This window comes from Silurus aristotelis (genome assembly GCF_946808225.1).
Source record: "Silurus aristotelis genome assembly, chromosome: 7".
In the NCBI taxonomy this organism is placed as follows: Eukaryota; Metazoa; Chordata; class Actinopteri; order Siluriformes; family Siluridae; genus Silurus; species Silurus aristotelis.
Genome location: NC_139580.1, coordinates 14,917,421 through 14,933,644, shown reverse-complemented (window position 1 = coordinate 14,933,644; position 16,224 = coordinate 14,917,421). Strand labels below are relative to the sequence as shown.

Below are 16,224 nucleotides of genomic sequence, written 5' to 3'. Positions count from 1 at the left end.
CTCGGCCATGAACTTTTAAGTTAAGCATTGTGCATTAACTCTGTACTGTTATTACTCTATCTGCTAGAATGGACTGCATGGCTGGAACAGCATGGCATATTGTTGTGTGTGCTTTACATTGCACAAAATGTTAGGTAATGGTTCCCAAAATGTGGTCCAGACTAATTTGTATGCTTCTTAAATAATCAAAGAGGATAAAATAATTCCCGTGATCTACTGTACAAAGAAATCTACTACAAACCAAACATGCACTATGCTGCCACATAAGAAGGGTAAAAAACAGTGAAGAGGTTTGCTTCAGGTTTTTGGTTAAAGCAGAATTAGCATACTATTTTCCACGATCATCTGCATGTGTCTTCTCTTTATGTTAACATATCTGTTTTCATTGGGTTAAGTATAGGTTTTAATAGTTTACGAATGTGCACAAATTATGATGACACTAACTTTGTGCAGCTACGAATCCTGCTAATGGTCTTTTGTTTTCTGTCTAAACTCTCCACATCCCCTCAGCGAATCACTCCAACCATCATTCCCAATCACTTCCTTTTGAGTGGAAGGAGTGTGCCGCCTCTCTGACTCTCCAACAACAGGCCACATTAACGGTTGCGGACAGCACTGCTAATCACAGTGTGTTTTTCAATCTTTTCCAGCACTGCAGGGTTTCGGAATCTCTAATGGAGAACTAACTGGCCTGTGCCGCCCTCTTCCCGCACAGTCAGCACAGTTTCGGGCCAGAACTCAGGCTGTCCCACTCTTTGGCCGTGATAAATGAATAATAATAAGACGCAATTTTTGCTGGTTCTCCATCAGCTCCATTTTTCACGTGCTTTTTCTGGAACCTTTCTCTTTATTCACTGACCACATAGCAGTGCAATGATGTCATATTTGGGCCATGCTACTGGCTAAAAGCTCCCATTCACCACTCGAGTGGGGCAAAATGCACCCCGGTGTACTTTTCTCTTAAGAGGGAACATGAAATTAGTGGTGAATCATCTTTGCCGACCATGTTATTATATCATTTTTTTACTTTTCAGCAAGATGATTTCGATTTATCAAAATTTCCAGGAAATCAAACCCAAGCCTAGAATAAGTGGCTCCACATCTTAAGGATAGCAATCTAACCAACTAACCTTAATTGAGGGCCATTTCCCTGCCTCTCTTGTAACAAAGCTGCAAGTTTCCAAATATTTGTAAAGAAATGTTTCCATATTTTGGTTTATTTTGTAAGACCTATTAAGTATTTAACCATAATAAAAATCAGGGTGACTATATAAATGACTATAATCAATGCATCTTTTGTCATGACAGTTCTTATGTTGTAAAAGGCTGTACACTAGGACAGCTTGAGATATTAATCAAGAACTGCATTTTTATGGCAATAATATTTATAAAGTGCTACCTAACAACAAAATAGTGACACTAGGATGCATCATCCATGGTGCAGATTCAGATAAACTATCAATAGTGAGGGATTCTAATGCATCTGCATTTACACTAAACTATAAATAAATCAGTAGAAAGTAAAGCTAAAATGTAAAATAATAGACAATGTACAACGACTATTTCATCTTGTTCACCCGCAATAAAGATGACTAAAGTAAATGGATTTTGTAATGCTTCTAACGTGTGTATACCAATTATATATATATGTAGATAGCTATTAAAGTCAAATATAGTCTTTCTCTAGAGTTCCCTTCACATGCACTTGCACCCACACTGCCTAGGACTAAATGCCTGAAAGGAAGCTTTTTGATTTAATCCCATCTTGACTGACAGGAAACTAGAGATATCTTCTTGAACTGATTAGCTGCATGTTGGTGATCCACATCTAATGAGTCTGGGGTGCCACAGAGACTACAGTCTTTCCACTGAGCAGATATTTTATTGATAGCTGCCAGAATTTGAGATGTTTGGCAAATAATTCAAAAAATATTTAATAAAAAAAAAAAATAATAATCACCAGCCAGGTTTAAACTAACTGATCTGACCTTATATAGAACAAGCACATAAACCAAGAGGCTGAACATTTCGGCGAGCTGGAGATTTGATCTTCTGCCTAGGACGCCACATGTAGACCATACTGAAGTCCAGATGGGCTCTGAGAAGTCTACTGTCACGTTACCATTATGACCGCACATTTCTGTACGCAAGGCAAGTGTCAGAGTCTACATAATAGCAGACAATGTGAGCTGTCTGTGATGATGCAGGATTGAAGAAAAGAAACAAGTAGTGTTAATTCTGTACTGTCAAAACAAACGGTTAAGAAGGAGGATCACCATAACAACCACTCTGGGCCATGTGTAGACTACAGGAAATCCCAAATCTTCTGCACATTCTCCTCCACTGGCTCTTTGACGACCTCTCTGACCCTGACCTGTGAAAGGCAGCCAGAGGTGACAGCTTGAAGAGCCGTTAGCCTGGCGTAGAGTGTGGTAGTGAATCAGGGAATGCTGATGGGGGAAGGTTTGTAGTGAAAGGAGTTTTTTATTTTTTTTTTTAAAGGAAATTTGGAAGGGGTTTATAAACAGTATATTCATGAAACATTTAAGCCAAGCCACAATTTACCCATTAAACACAGATTTTAGCAGTTTGCTCTTCATGCAGTTAAATGCCCTACTGATGTCCCGTTATCCCTATATGTATAGAAGTTGGGCTCCGTGCTTAGTTGGCGGTATCGAGCTCAGTTCTTGCCTGGTGGAATGTGACTCTGCATTGCTGAGCGCATCTGAGATTTATAGAGGTGCTGCAGGCTTTGCATGTGGCAAGCAGATGGTGGCATCATGCTCGTCTTCTCTTTCTTTTCCTTTTTTGTTTTCTCTTTCTCTCATTGTTCTTTTGCACATCAGTGCTGATTTTGCAAAGCCACCACACTTCGTTTGCCCCAAAGAAAACATACGTCACGCATCCTCAGTATAAACCCACACACGTGTTCCGCTCCCAATTCAGCACATCAGTCAAACTTTACATTGTTAACCAACTCCAAGTCCCATCAGCACTCTCATCTTTGAACCTATTAAATGGTCAGTATCCTATCCTGCCCCTTCATTGCACACTCAAAACACACAAACGCATACATACACTGGATAACCTTCCAGTCAACGTTTTCCTAAAAGCTATCAAAAAACCTTCAAGATCGCAATCATGTTGATTCAGATCTAGTCCCCTGCCCCAACATTAATCCTGATCATGTTTGACATCGGCTAAATGAGACAAATTGCAACAGTGCAACAGTGCAAAACTATGCAGATCAGAGGTCACTTCCTCGCTTTTCAACTTACTTCTTCATCTATTCTTTGAGGGCTGGATCTAAGTTCACACACACGTACGCACGCACACACACATGAGCATACGTATCTCCATATGCACAGGCAGAAAGTTCATGGAATCACATTTTGCACTGGTCACATTTAATCAGACATGCTGAGAGAGGATAGGCAGAAGCACAGTCACAAGTAGTCATATGAGTACACGCTTACACAAAAGCACACATCCTTACATGTGCATACACGTGTAGGGCCCAAATGATCCCTCGAGTAACTTGAGTAATTCGAATACAAAAAAAGCATCGTTTAGTCCATGTAACTACACACGGAGCACTTACTTATTTACTGACGCACATCCGCTAAACTCTGGAGAGCTCTGGGGTCTCCAGCCCCGTTTTGTGTGTAGGCCACTTTCCACGCAAAGATTGTGTGCGCTATCCGTGTCGCCAGTTTCCCTTCTCGCCTTCTGTGTTTCCACGTTGTGCGTACGCAGGGGTTAAAATTGACTTACTTACTTTTCTCCCGTTAAGTTTGTTTTTTATAAATCACAACCTTTGCATGGAAAGTGGTGTACGCACGTTTTTAGCCTCGTTTTGTGCGTACGCAATGTTTATAAATGAGTCCCCTGGACAGGTAAACACAGAAGACACTGCAGAATGAAAAATGGAGGAACGGAGAGAAAACAGCGAGGGGCGAGGAGAAGATTCAGGCCAAAGAACACAACAGAAAGTTTCCAGAGTTTGGGATAATTTTAAACCAAAACACAAAAACCCACCAAAAAGTGCATTTACCTTTTTAAAGTAATTTGAAATAGATTTTTTTATTTGCACTAAATGGGTTTAGTTTTTAAATTTCAGCTAAATCTATGTTAATTTTTCTTTTTTATTAAAGGAAACAAATGACTTGTTCATTTTAAAAGACCTGTCTTATTTTCTGTAGTTTATTTAGCTTTGCTCTTTAATGGAGAAAAAGCACGATTGATCGATGGACGCACTAATCGGTAGAATAATCGATTGTTAATGTAAAAATTAATTTTTTTACGACATACTGTATACTTATGGAATTAAGACTCCAACAATTTAATAAACAAGGAGTCACTGCTTATTATCTTGAATTTATGCTAAAAATTACATTGCAAATCTCAGGCATTTTGCACAATCGATATTTCAATCTGGCTGTAACAAAATCTCACCGTGGACAGTCAGTCTCACTTTGATGAAAACAATTCACTTAAAAATAATTTATACTAATGTGTGCCCAATTTCAGAAGAGGCCAAACAATGTCAAGTTGCATGTATGCAACTGAGAGGTCATGGACTTCTCCAAGCAATAATGCGTCATGCACACATACATTCCGGCAGACAGAATCAGCTGCATGTGCCATTTCCTTTCCATACGCACTCGTTTTCATCAATCTCAGTGTCTAAGAATGCAGGTCAAAGATTTTTTTTTCAGTGTGTGTGTGTGTACATGCGTAGGTGGGTGACACACTTGGTGAGCAGCCAGGGGGACTAACCTCTGGGTGATGCATTGCTCATCTGGCCATACAAGTTGCAGGAATACACCCAGGCACAAAATACAGGGAAGTTTACAGAGAGCACAGCAGACATGTTGAGCTTCGACTCTCAAAACACAGCTCTTTAACCAGTGAGAACTATTTGGCTGGCTGCTGACTATGGCTTGTTACTATGATATTATTTAAAACTATTTAATATTTAACAAAGAATTTGACTGATTTTATATTAAAAATAAACAATCTCCTACAACAATACTCAAACAGTAAGGCCCATTGATTTGTTTGCTATACACTACAGATATAATAAGATGAAAATATAAATGTGAAAAGATAGATCATAATTTAAGGTTTCACTTCCTGATATTTAAATCAAGATCTATACTTTGAGAAATGACCACGCATTCTGAAGGTGAGCAAAAATATTGTAACGTCTAATGCTTAACAAGCATCAGACATTCACCACTGCCCTGTGGAGGTTGTTGGTGATGTCACTTAATGTTGTTTTATCATGTTTCTTTACAGCTCACGATGATTCTGTCATCAACTCCTCCTTGGCTGGACTGCTGGATACCTGGTTGTTAGTACTACAGTGGTTTCTTTCCTTTTCAAAACATTCCAAATTGTTTCATTTGCTATTCCCAATGCTTATGTAATGGCTCTGATCAATTCTCTTTTTTTCTTCTCTCATAGATGGTTCTCTAGTCATGTTGGTTTATCTTTTGTAAAATTTAAATGCAGTCTTCACAGACAAAGCCCAGGGCTCAAACCAAGAGTGGACTATCCGAGCTATAACTCAGGTCAATCAGAGCACACCTGGGCAAACAGACACCCCTTGGGTGGTTTCATATACATAAACCTGGGGCCAATTTTAGTGTGTACAAACCGCTGTTTACTAGGAACACCCCACAAGACCTAAAGTTTTGGAGATGTCCTGCCCTTGCCATCCAGCCATCATAGATTTATTCTTGTCAAAATAACTTGCCCGTTTCCTCCTACTTCCAACATCACCTTAAAGAACTGGCTGTTCACTTGAAGCCTAGGCTTATCAAACCAGATGCCACTAAAACAACATAATCAATGATTTTACAATGATTTTACTGATAATGGTGTAACTATTATATCACAATTTTAAATAATCAGTTGTTATATACATGTAACTTTCTCAGAAACAACTGCTTGTTACTGTCAATGCTTTTATGTTCTCATATGAGCTATCTCAAAAGTGTATGTGCATACACGAATCCTTCATAGTTATGCCAAAGCTGCCTGCTTATGTGTAACTCCAGAGAGAGGTTCTCTATATATATTCTACATATGTGTGTGTAGGACAAAAATATTTCTACATACATGACTGGTGTATAAAGTGGACAAAAAACACACTACCTACCCAGAGTTGCAGTGACTAGACACAAGATACAAGAGAATCCCAGATGATTAATTGGCATTTCCTGAATGATTCTGAGAGAAAAATTCAGAAATGGTTTGGGACATAATGCTTAACATCAAAGGTCTTTTATCTAATGGAACTGGCCAAGTAGAAGCAGTGAGAACTGTGCAGATGTGTGTTGTAAGGTCAGAGACTGAAAATCTGTCCCTGTTGTGTTCTCATGGTTTGCTCTCCCTGTGATTCTCACACACACATATACAGCTGTGTTTGTGCCACTTGAGTGAGTGTGTGTGCGTGAGTGTGTCCGAGGCTTGGGTTTTTGTGGTTGCCCATGCCTTTCCACATTCTCTCAACTCTGCCACATGATCTCAGCAGGAAGGCGTCTAATTCGGGTGAGAGCGGAGGATGGAGTCTGGAGCCAGTCAACTGTTTTCTTTTTTTACTTCCTTTCTCTCTCTCTCTCTCTCTCTCTCTCTCTCTCTCTCTCTCTCTCTCTCTCTCTCTCTCTCTCTCTCTCTCTCTCCTACTGTGCAGGGTGAGGTTCCTTTTACTGCCATCATAAGAAGCACATTATTGATATAGGAGGTAGGCTGGACAGTTCCCCCAAGGCAAGAACTTTAAACGCATAAAGTCAAGTGCCTAGAGAGCAAAGAGCCTACTACTAGTCCCTCCTGCCCCTCTCCCTCCCTCTCTGTTCTTTTCTCTTCCCCCAGGTATGGAGACCATAATTCCTGTCTGGAGGAAGAAGTAAACCAGATGAGGATTCTTTATCACACCACCCTGAAGCACAAGGCAAATAAACACAGGTTATCAACCCACAGTGGCTTAATTAGCCCACAAACACACATTAGACAAATACACCATAAATACACACTAGAAGTGCCACACACAAACACAGTCGCAATCATGCAAGTAACATGCGATACTACATATCATACACAAATATCTATACCATATGCAGAGAAACTAAATCTGAGAACTTTTTGGCCCACAGTACCCTGGCTCATAACCAAGTTTCAATTTTTTTTATACAGATTCAGCAACCTCAAATTATTGCGGCATGCCATGACAGATGCCTTCGAAGTGGACAAGTAACAGAACTGGTGTTTAAGTCCAAGAACAATAATGCCCCAGTTATACGCAGATGACTTGGAAAAAAAAAGAGCGCAATGCACAAAACAGAATGTAAGTGTAGTGATGCGTATACACACACACACACACACACACACACACACACACACACACACACACACACACACACACACACACATATTTGCAAGGGGTTAAATATACAGATATCAAGTCAATACATCAAAAGTGCACAAGGTAAATAGAACATAGAAAGAATTCACAAGTACATGCAGCAGCCATGCACAAAGAGCCGTATTCAGAAGCCGGGACTTAAGTTTGAAAGTTACATCAATATTTATGTGGGGAAATATTCAGAGTCAGGTTTCACACATGGTTAAGTTGATTTTCTGGGATCCCCGTTCGGATGATTAAAATTACTCATATTTAGTTTACACGTTGAGGTTGTCAAATTGACTTGTGTTTTTAATAAAATGTATAGAACCCCACCATATAGACCCCGCGCTCCCCACCAAAAAAAAGGTGCAATACAAAATGTGAACTTAAAAAATTTAAATATAAAAAATTATTGCAATCCATGTCGAAAACAATAAAAAATGACGGTAATAAAGTTGATAATTAAATGAATAATATGGTTATGATTATGTAATGTAACAATGATAAAATTGCACTGAAATGCTAATAGAGCAGCAAATAAATACAAAGACCTAGTTCACAGAATTGTTATTTTAGCATCATTCTCCCATTCTATACTGGACTACATTCAAAACTGATCAAGGCGTTATAGTTAGATGAACTTGCTTTACACAGGAAGATAATCCCTTTCTTACCTATCATGTCCTCTTCCATGGTCATATAGATAACTGCTGCCATATTTGTCATATCATCCTATTCATTTAGACCTTGGTTTAGATATTTGGGCTAAACACACACACGCACACTCACACAAATATACACACACGCTTTAAGTCTGATCTTGGTTGATACCCCATGATGAGCCCATAGCAAGCTCTGTCTAGAAAAACAAGTGCAATGTGCACATTGTGATTGTAGAAATATGAAACATGTGTGCTCTATGACTGACTGCATATACATATAAAAGATGACATATTTACCACATCAAAAACAAAAAGTCTGTGTTGACATTAAGCAATCTTTAAAATGGCACGTTTTTTCCCTAAAGAACAAACAGAGACATATTTCATAGTAAATCTGAAACAATGACTGAATATGACAATGAGTTTGAGAGATTTGATTATGCGTTAATGATAGAAGCACTTGCTTTCTCTCTGTGTTTGTGTGTGACTTCCACATGCTTCTGATTATCTCTAATTTACTAGATGCTTGATGTAGTCCATCCCAAAGATTTAAAACTGTCTCCATCAGAGAGGAAAACAAGTGCAAACAACCTGCAGCACTCTGCACTCCCACACAACATCTAGCACCAAACCCAGCCAGCTTCAGCTATTATATAGCCAATGCACCAACAGCATTCAGCCAGCACCTGCAACTTACCCAACAATCTTCTGAGCCTCATATACCCTCAGTGTAGCACGATTGTGATAGCTGACACTCTCATGTCTCTCAAAGACATGTTTACACACAGTAAGGCCTTCACTTCTTGCTTCTGTACATTGCTCTTACTGTCAACAGCTTCAGAGTTCTTCATAAAATATTCTTTGTAACTAACTTTGTTTTCCTGGAAAGACATGCTCATTATTTTTAAATTGAAAACTCTGAAGTTGTAGTGCTCAGGAAGTAGACTCAGGAAGGGCTTGTTAATGTGCCTGAGATGTGTATGTCTTGCTCCATTTTACTGCTTGCTGATGAAATGGATATGGAATAAATGGTTAGGAAATGAAGTAAACAGTATCTAACAATATCAATTATTTTGGGGAAAGTAACATTATAAACAAGCTGGTGTTTTATTTAATCTCAATGTGCCTCAGCGATTTTGCTGACAATCTGGTATTCTCAGCTGCATTGGCAAAGTAAAAAACCTCACAAACATTAAAATGGTTTTAATTTTGCAATGACATTGAGGTATTTCAAAAACTGCAATAAATTGACAAGCTTTGCACTACTCTGTTAAGTTTATTAAAAGCAATCCTTCAAAGTTTGTTGATTTCAGCGTGCCACAACCGCAACGCACGGCACACATGCGACGCAGCTCTCCACTGCAGTGAACAGGATGCTGCATTACAGTCTTGCGTGTGGACGCACACTGTTAGAGAAGTGAAAACAACAAAATCTGCAGTGCAGAGGTACTTAAGGACCACTAAAATTGAAGTAACTAGCATTTAATTCAATATTTAAAAAAAATGTCTCATTCGCACAACTCCAGTTTTGTTGTGGTATCTTTACTACAAAACCTATAAATATAATTCACATAATAGCACACATTGTTTTACTAGGCAGTATAAAACTTAGAAGCAGATGCCATACACATAAAAATAACACTTAAAATGATTTAAACACACAAATGTAAAGTCGAGGCAATTCAAAATCATGAAACCACTAATATCTATATTTCATCATTCTTGCCACAGGTATGGTTTGTTGTGTTCAGTCTATCACATATCTATCACATAGTCTATCACAGTGTCAGTGATGTGTGGGAGTGGCTGTCACCTGAGACCTGCCCAGATTTATGTTACACTCACACAAATCAAAAAGCCATGACAAAACAAGTATAAGATAAGAACGAGTATAAAAAAACACCTAGATGACCCTTTTTTCCATTAAGCAACTCCCTGCAGACGTACATGTCCTTTAGCTCAAATACATACCACAGTCGCTGCTCAAAAAATGACTATACAACAATTCTTTTTAATGTATCTAGTGGAGCGCAGTACCCATAGACCTGTATGGGCAAAACCAGTCCAGATGTGGCATGCTGCTTGTGTTTTCACGCACTTTTCATCATGCAGACAATGTCTGTATGAAACTATGGACACAGAAAGTTCACTCACAAATCGCATGACAAGTATGGGTAAAAAATCGACTGGTGGCTTGTATACAGTAAACCTGCACAGGAAAGCATTTCACCTTGTTTGCCTTGAAAAATATGAGTGCCAAGAGTTTATTTTACAAATTCAAACAGACGCACTTGGTGTCCTGGCGTTCACACGCAAACACACACACACACACACACACACACACACACACACACACACACACACACACACACACACACACACACACAGCAACAGGACAGAGCACGCTCCCGTGGAAAGAGCCACAGGGGAGAGAGAGGGAGGAGGGAGAGCTGGAGAGAGTGAGGCGAGTGAAAGGGCGGAGAGCCAGTGACAAATATCTGAAATTCCAGGACTGGCTTCTGTCCACTCAGAGTGACCGAAGTACCACACAGGTTCTGCTTTTGCATCATGTGCAAGCATTAAATCAGAACCACACAATGAAACAGAATATGATTAATCTGGATTTGCTCCCTCGTGCACTGGACAGCAGTTAGAGCGTCAGGAGGACTCAGAGCTACAGGTGACCCTTCTAATGGATCGTTGACCATTATTTGTAGTTCCGAGGAAACAGCAAAGCACTTTTATTTCTTTCTCCTATCAGTCTCCCTTAGTCAAATGTAATACCTATAGGACAATGCAAACAAATACAACTCAACCTGTACTGCTCTGACATGTATTGCACCGTTTAAACCAGATGGCAGGTAGAAAAAAGGACATAAAATCAAAACCACTCAAACTTTCCACTGCTTATAATGATGCCTTTCCTTCCAGTATCATGGCAATGTTTCACAATAAATCTTTTAACCTCACTTCCTTCCCTTAAGGCAAATGAATAGATTTTTTTATAATGTTGCATGATAAACACGTGTAGTGTCTAATACTATACACGTGCAGCAGAACACACACAATGTTTATGATGGTGGTCATTGACAGCTAATGAGTACTAAAGACATACACACTTTAGAAGAAGTGAAGCAAAAAAAGCTGCTATATGAACTTGCAAGAACTCACATGCACACACATGCACACATACATACAAACACTCACACTGAAATTCATATATATGCAAATACAATAAACCATCAGGAAACAAAAAATCAGTGGACAATCTCAAAACATTCACATATCTGAAGTTTTAAACTGCTGTCATCAGTGAATACACTGGTGTTTACAATTGACTGTGGTCAGCACATTTAAACATAAAGCAGTAAGTGTTAACTCTCACCTTGCACGCTGCTCGGCCACTCTAAGTTCCGACGTGAGTTTGTGTGTGCATGCGTGCGCGTGTGCGTGTGTCGTGCTGCCTGCCTTCTCTCTTTCTAACTGACTCCTCTCATCCACAACTCATCGTGTGGCTCCTGTTACACACCAGTGCTGAAAGTGGGAGGGGGAGGAAGAGGAGGAGGAGGTGAGGGAGTCTAGAAAAAGGTTAAAAAACAACAAAAATGCTCTGGTAAAATAAAAAATAAAAAATTAATTGAAGCACAGTGTTTATGCTCTTTCTCTCTCTCTCTCTCTCTCTCTCTCTCTCTCTCTCTCTCTCTCCATATACACATGCACACATGCAAACGCACACACACACACACACGCGCACACACAGTTTTTTCTCTCCTTCTACACTACAAGCACGAGAGACACAGCCATTACCATGTATGGATCTTCTCCCCACCTTCTGCTCAACACGTTCTCTTTCCAATTAATCACCTATCTTCAATCTTCTACCTGCAGTCTTCTTTTTCCCTCTCTGCACATCTCCGTCCCTCTCTCCTCCTCCTCCTCCCCATTTCTCTCTCTCTCTTTTACTCTCTCTCTCTCTCTCTCTCTCTCTCTCTCTCTCTCTGTGCTGTGCACCTGTATGAGGAACACACCTGTATGGAGTTTATTAAAGGGGATTACTCCCAGAGCAAGCTGCTGAAAATTCTTTTCCTCTTTCCTGCTCTATGTATGATGTCAGCCTCTCATAAGCATAACAATGACCAACCCGTCACCTTTACAAACTAACTCACTCTGTCTTTTCTTTTCACTTGTGCTTCATGATTAGTACTGCTTCAAAGAGTTAATGTCAAATCTAAAAAATATATCACATTAACTAAAGATGTATTAATACTAATTTGTTGACAAGTTGAGGAAATGATGAATGATGAATGAGGAAAATAAAAAAGCGAGGTTTGATGGTGTGAAGATGGTGAAGCAGGAAGTGGAAAGGATTAGTAAGGAAGATGTTGAAGCAGCAATTAAAAGGATGAAAAGTGGAAAGTTGGTGGGACCAGATGACATATCTGTAGAAGCGTGAAGATGTTTAGGAGAGATGGCAGTGGAGTTTTTTACAAGATTGTTTAACAAGATTTTGGAAGGTGAGAGGATGCCTGAGGAATGGATACTGATCTTTAAGAATTAGTGAGATGTGTAGACCTGCAGTAACTACAGGAGATTTAAGTTGATAATCACACCATGAAGTTATGGGAAAGAGTAGTGGAAGCCAGGCTAAGAGAAGAGGTGACCATCTGTGAGAAAGCGTACGACAGGGTGCCGAGAGAGGAGTTGTGGTATTGTATGAGGAAGTCAGGTGTGTCAGAAGTATGTGAGGGTGGTGCAGGACATGTATGAGGACAGTGTGACAGCAGTGAAGTGTGCAATAGGAATGACAGACTGGTTCAAGGTGGAGGTTGGCCTGCATCAAGCATCGGCCCTGAGCCCTTTCTTGTTTGCAGTGGTAATGGACAGGTTGACAGACGAGGTCAGACAGGAGTCTCTATGATGTTCTATGTTGTTTGTGGCTGATATTGTGATTTGTGGTGAGAGTAGTGAGCAGGTTGAAAAGAGCCTGGAGAGGTGGAGGTACGTGCTGGAGAAAAGGGGAATGAAAGTCAGTAGGAATAAGAAAGAGTACATGTGTGTGAATGAGAGAGAGGGCAGTGGAGTGGTGCAGTTGCAGGAAGAAGAGGTGGTGAAGGTGAATGAGTTTAAGTACCTGGGGTCAACAGTGCAAAGTAATGGAGAGTGTGTTAGAGAAGTGAAGAAAAGAGTGCAGACAGGGTGAAGTGGGTGGAGAAGAGTGATAGCAGGAGTGATTTGTGATAGAAGAGTATCTGCAAGAGTGAAAGGAAAAGTTTATAGGACTGTGGTGAGACCTGTGATGTTGTATGGTTTAGAGACAGTGGCACAGACTAAAAGACTGGAGGTGGAGCTGGAGGTAGCAGAGCTGAAGATGTTGAGATTTTCATTGGGAGTGACGAGGATGGACAGGATTAGAAACAAGTTGAAACAAGTTTATTAGAGGGATGTGCATGTAGGACGTTTTGGACACAAGGTGAGAGAGGCCTAATTGAGATGCTTTGGACATGTGCAGAGAAGGGACATGGGGTATATCGGTAGGAGAATGCTGGGATGGAGACGCCAGGAATAAGGAAAAGAGAAAGGCAAAGGAAGAGGTTCATCATTTTTTTTTTTAATCCAGGAAGGAGCCAGTGGTCTCTCAGTGCAAGTCCCAAACCCAGATAAATAGGAGGGCACCTCAGTGTAAAAGCTGTGCCAAAACAAATTTGTGGACCAATGATCATATTTGAATAATAGGAATAAAGAAGGAGGGAAATATCAAGGCCCGTGATGTCGGAGTGACGTGGGGCCGCCTTCCCGTGGGCTCACCACCTGCAGGAGGGACCGTAAGGGACGGTGCTGTGAGGATTGGGCAGCAGTCGAAGGCGGGGGCCTGCTTAGACTGCTGCCCCCGCGACCCGAATTACGGATAAGCGGGAAAAAATGAATGAATGAATGAATGAATGAAAGAAGGAAAACAACATGCACTGATGTCTACATGTGATACCAGGGATTTCGGAATTGAAGCTAGCAGAATGGGCTTAGTAATGAAAGTTCCAGAGCAAGCAAACTCTTTCTCTTATGTCTTTTGGTTTACAACCAGTCTGCTGGATTAGTGGCCTCTTCAAAATATGACAAGCTAAAGTAAAGTGGTGATGAGATGGTTTTGTCTCACGGGGTCTTGTGTGTGCGTGTCTGTGAGTATGCACACAAATAAGCTATAAACCGCAACATAAACCAGAACACCAACATCAACAAACATTGCTTCAATACTTAAGGACTTGAATGAGACAGCAGGTTAAGTGTGCTTCATTATTTCTATTTTTGCACTCTGTGTCTCTTACCACATTCATCTCAAGCTGCTGTTTCTTTTTCTTATTTTTTGTGTAAATTTCTAAATGCATGGCCAAAGAGACAGTTAATACATGTATATAATGCAAGAAACCTGGTGTATCTTGCTCACCACTGCTCTGACAGGTGTGCCATATTTTTGCTTATAATTTCCACTCTCTGTGGCCAGGAAAAGTATTTTCCCTACATTTATGATATAAATACCTGCCTCAATGCTTATTATAGCTTCTTGCTAGGAAAAGAAGCTTTATTTGCTGTCTGGCAAAGTTTTCCTAGAGTAACATTGCTACAAAAAATAGTTTATTTCACAAATAATTTATTTCATGATAGTTCTCAGTAAACATTAAGTGTTTCTTTGATTCCTAAATTTCATATAAACATCCATTTTAATACATACTGTATAAATTAAAGTCAGCAAAGCCCCAATTGTGGCCCTGAGCAAACTTCTTGCCCAAACTTCTCGCCGTCTGTTTATTCTGTATGGCTATTGACCATATAACAATTCTGTGCTAAGCTATTTCAAATCCCTTTATATTCTGGATGACAAGTGTTCATGGAAAATGCCTCAGAAGTATACATTTAAAAAACACAGCAAAACAGATAACACGATTACTGAAGAAGATTTTTCCAGTGCTTTGGCCTTCATTATTGCATATGACAGGCTTTTCCTCATGGACAAGTTTATGATGTTGACAGTTCTTTCCAAAATGTGAGGAATGCATCAAAATGCCTGGCTCCCACTTGTGTCCAGTAAAGTCTCACTGAGTTTTTCCTTGAAGGCATTACCTTGGCTTAAGTGAAAATATTTAGGAGACTCCACACTGACAGAAAGCCAGATTATTGAACTAGGAGTGTACTATGGGCTGTGCTGCTGTGTTGACTTGGAATCAAGAACTTTAAACCCCAACTACTGCCAATAGAAATGAATACCTGACCAGCAAAAATGGCAAACCTCCAGCAACACCTACTTTTGGAAATGTCAGCTCCACAAGCTGAAAAGTACATCTTGCAGTTAGATAAAAGAACACCATGAAACAAATACTTCATGTCCTTTTGGCCACCAATTTTCAAAGCAGTTACTTGCCATATAAACTCTTCATGAAGCTCAATGGTAGTAAAAACCACAGCTAGCTGTGTTTGGATGAAGCAGCAGTTTCAGGGAAAACAAACATGACCTAGATGTCATAAACAAACCAGCAGATGCGGTGCCACTCTATAGCCAAAACCGCGAAACTGATCAGGAGCAAAATTGTGGAAGGGATCCTTTAACACAATCTCAGTCCAAATGCACATCATCCTCCATTTCCAAGAGTGGAAATATCTGCTTGTAGTGTCTTTCTCTTCTGTGCACTCACATTATGACACAGGCAAGGGTATAATAAACATACTAAACTATGACATAAACATGGCAAAAAAAAATACAAATAATCTAATGATATTCTGTGAGTGTGCTTTGATTTTTGGGGGAATTTGTAGATCTGAAGAGTAATTAAAACTAACTTACCTTCACTCTCACACACACTCACATACAGTCCCATAGATCAATACAGTCACATATGCTTCATTATCTTTATGGTAATGTGACTAGCTGGCTGAAAACAGTTTTTCATTACTGTTTTGAGAGTTATTGTTGGAACAGTTTGTCTTACTGTAAACAGCATATTTCAGTAATCAAAATAGTCACATTCTTACATTACTCCATAAATTCTTGATAGTTTCCGTATACAGCATGCAACAGCTCATGATCACTGGCAATAACTAAAACACGGTAAATATGGAGTAACATAAGCATGTGATTATTTTTGAATACTGAAATGCATTATG

At 39.8% G+C, this 16,224-nt stretch overlaps 1 protein-coding gene across 7 annotated transcripts in view; it reads right to left on the bottom strand.

The window, feature by feature from the left end:
* Positions 1 to 16,224, bottom strand: part of znf469 (zinc finger protein 469) — a 203,880-nt gene that overhangs the window by 49,233 nt on the left and 138,423 nt on the right. For 2 of the 7 annotated variants that reach the window (XM_083547511.1, XM_083547512.1), the window contains exon 1: positions 11,459 to 11,612. The exons of the other annotated variants lie outside the window; for them this stretch is intronic. The gene's annotated coding sequence lies outside the window, so the exon portion shown is untranslated. Of the gene's footprint in view, positions 1 to 11,458; positions 11,613 to 16,224 lie in introns of those variants that run through there. 7 annotated transcript variants of the gene reach the window in all.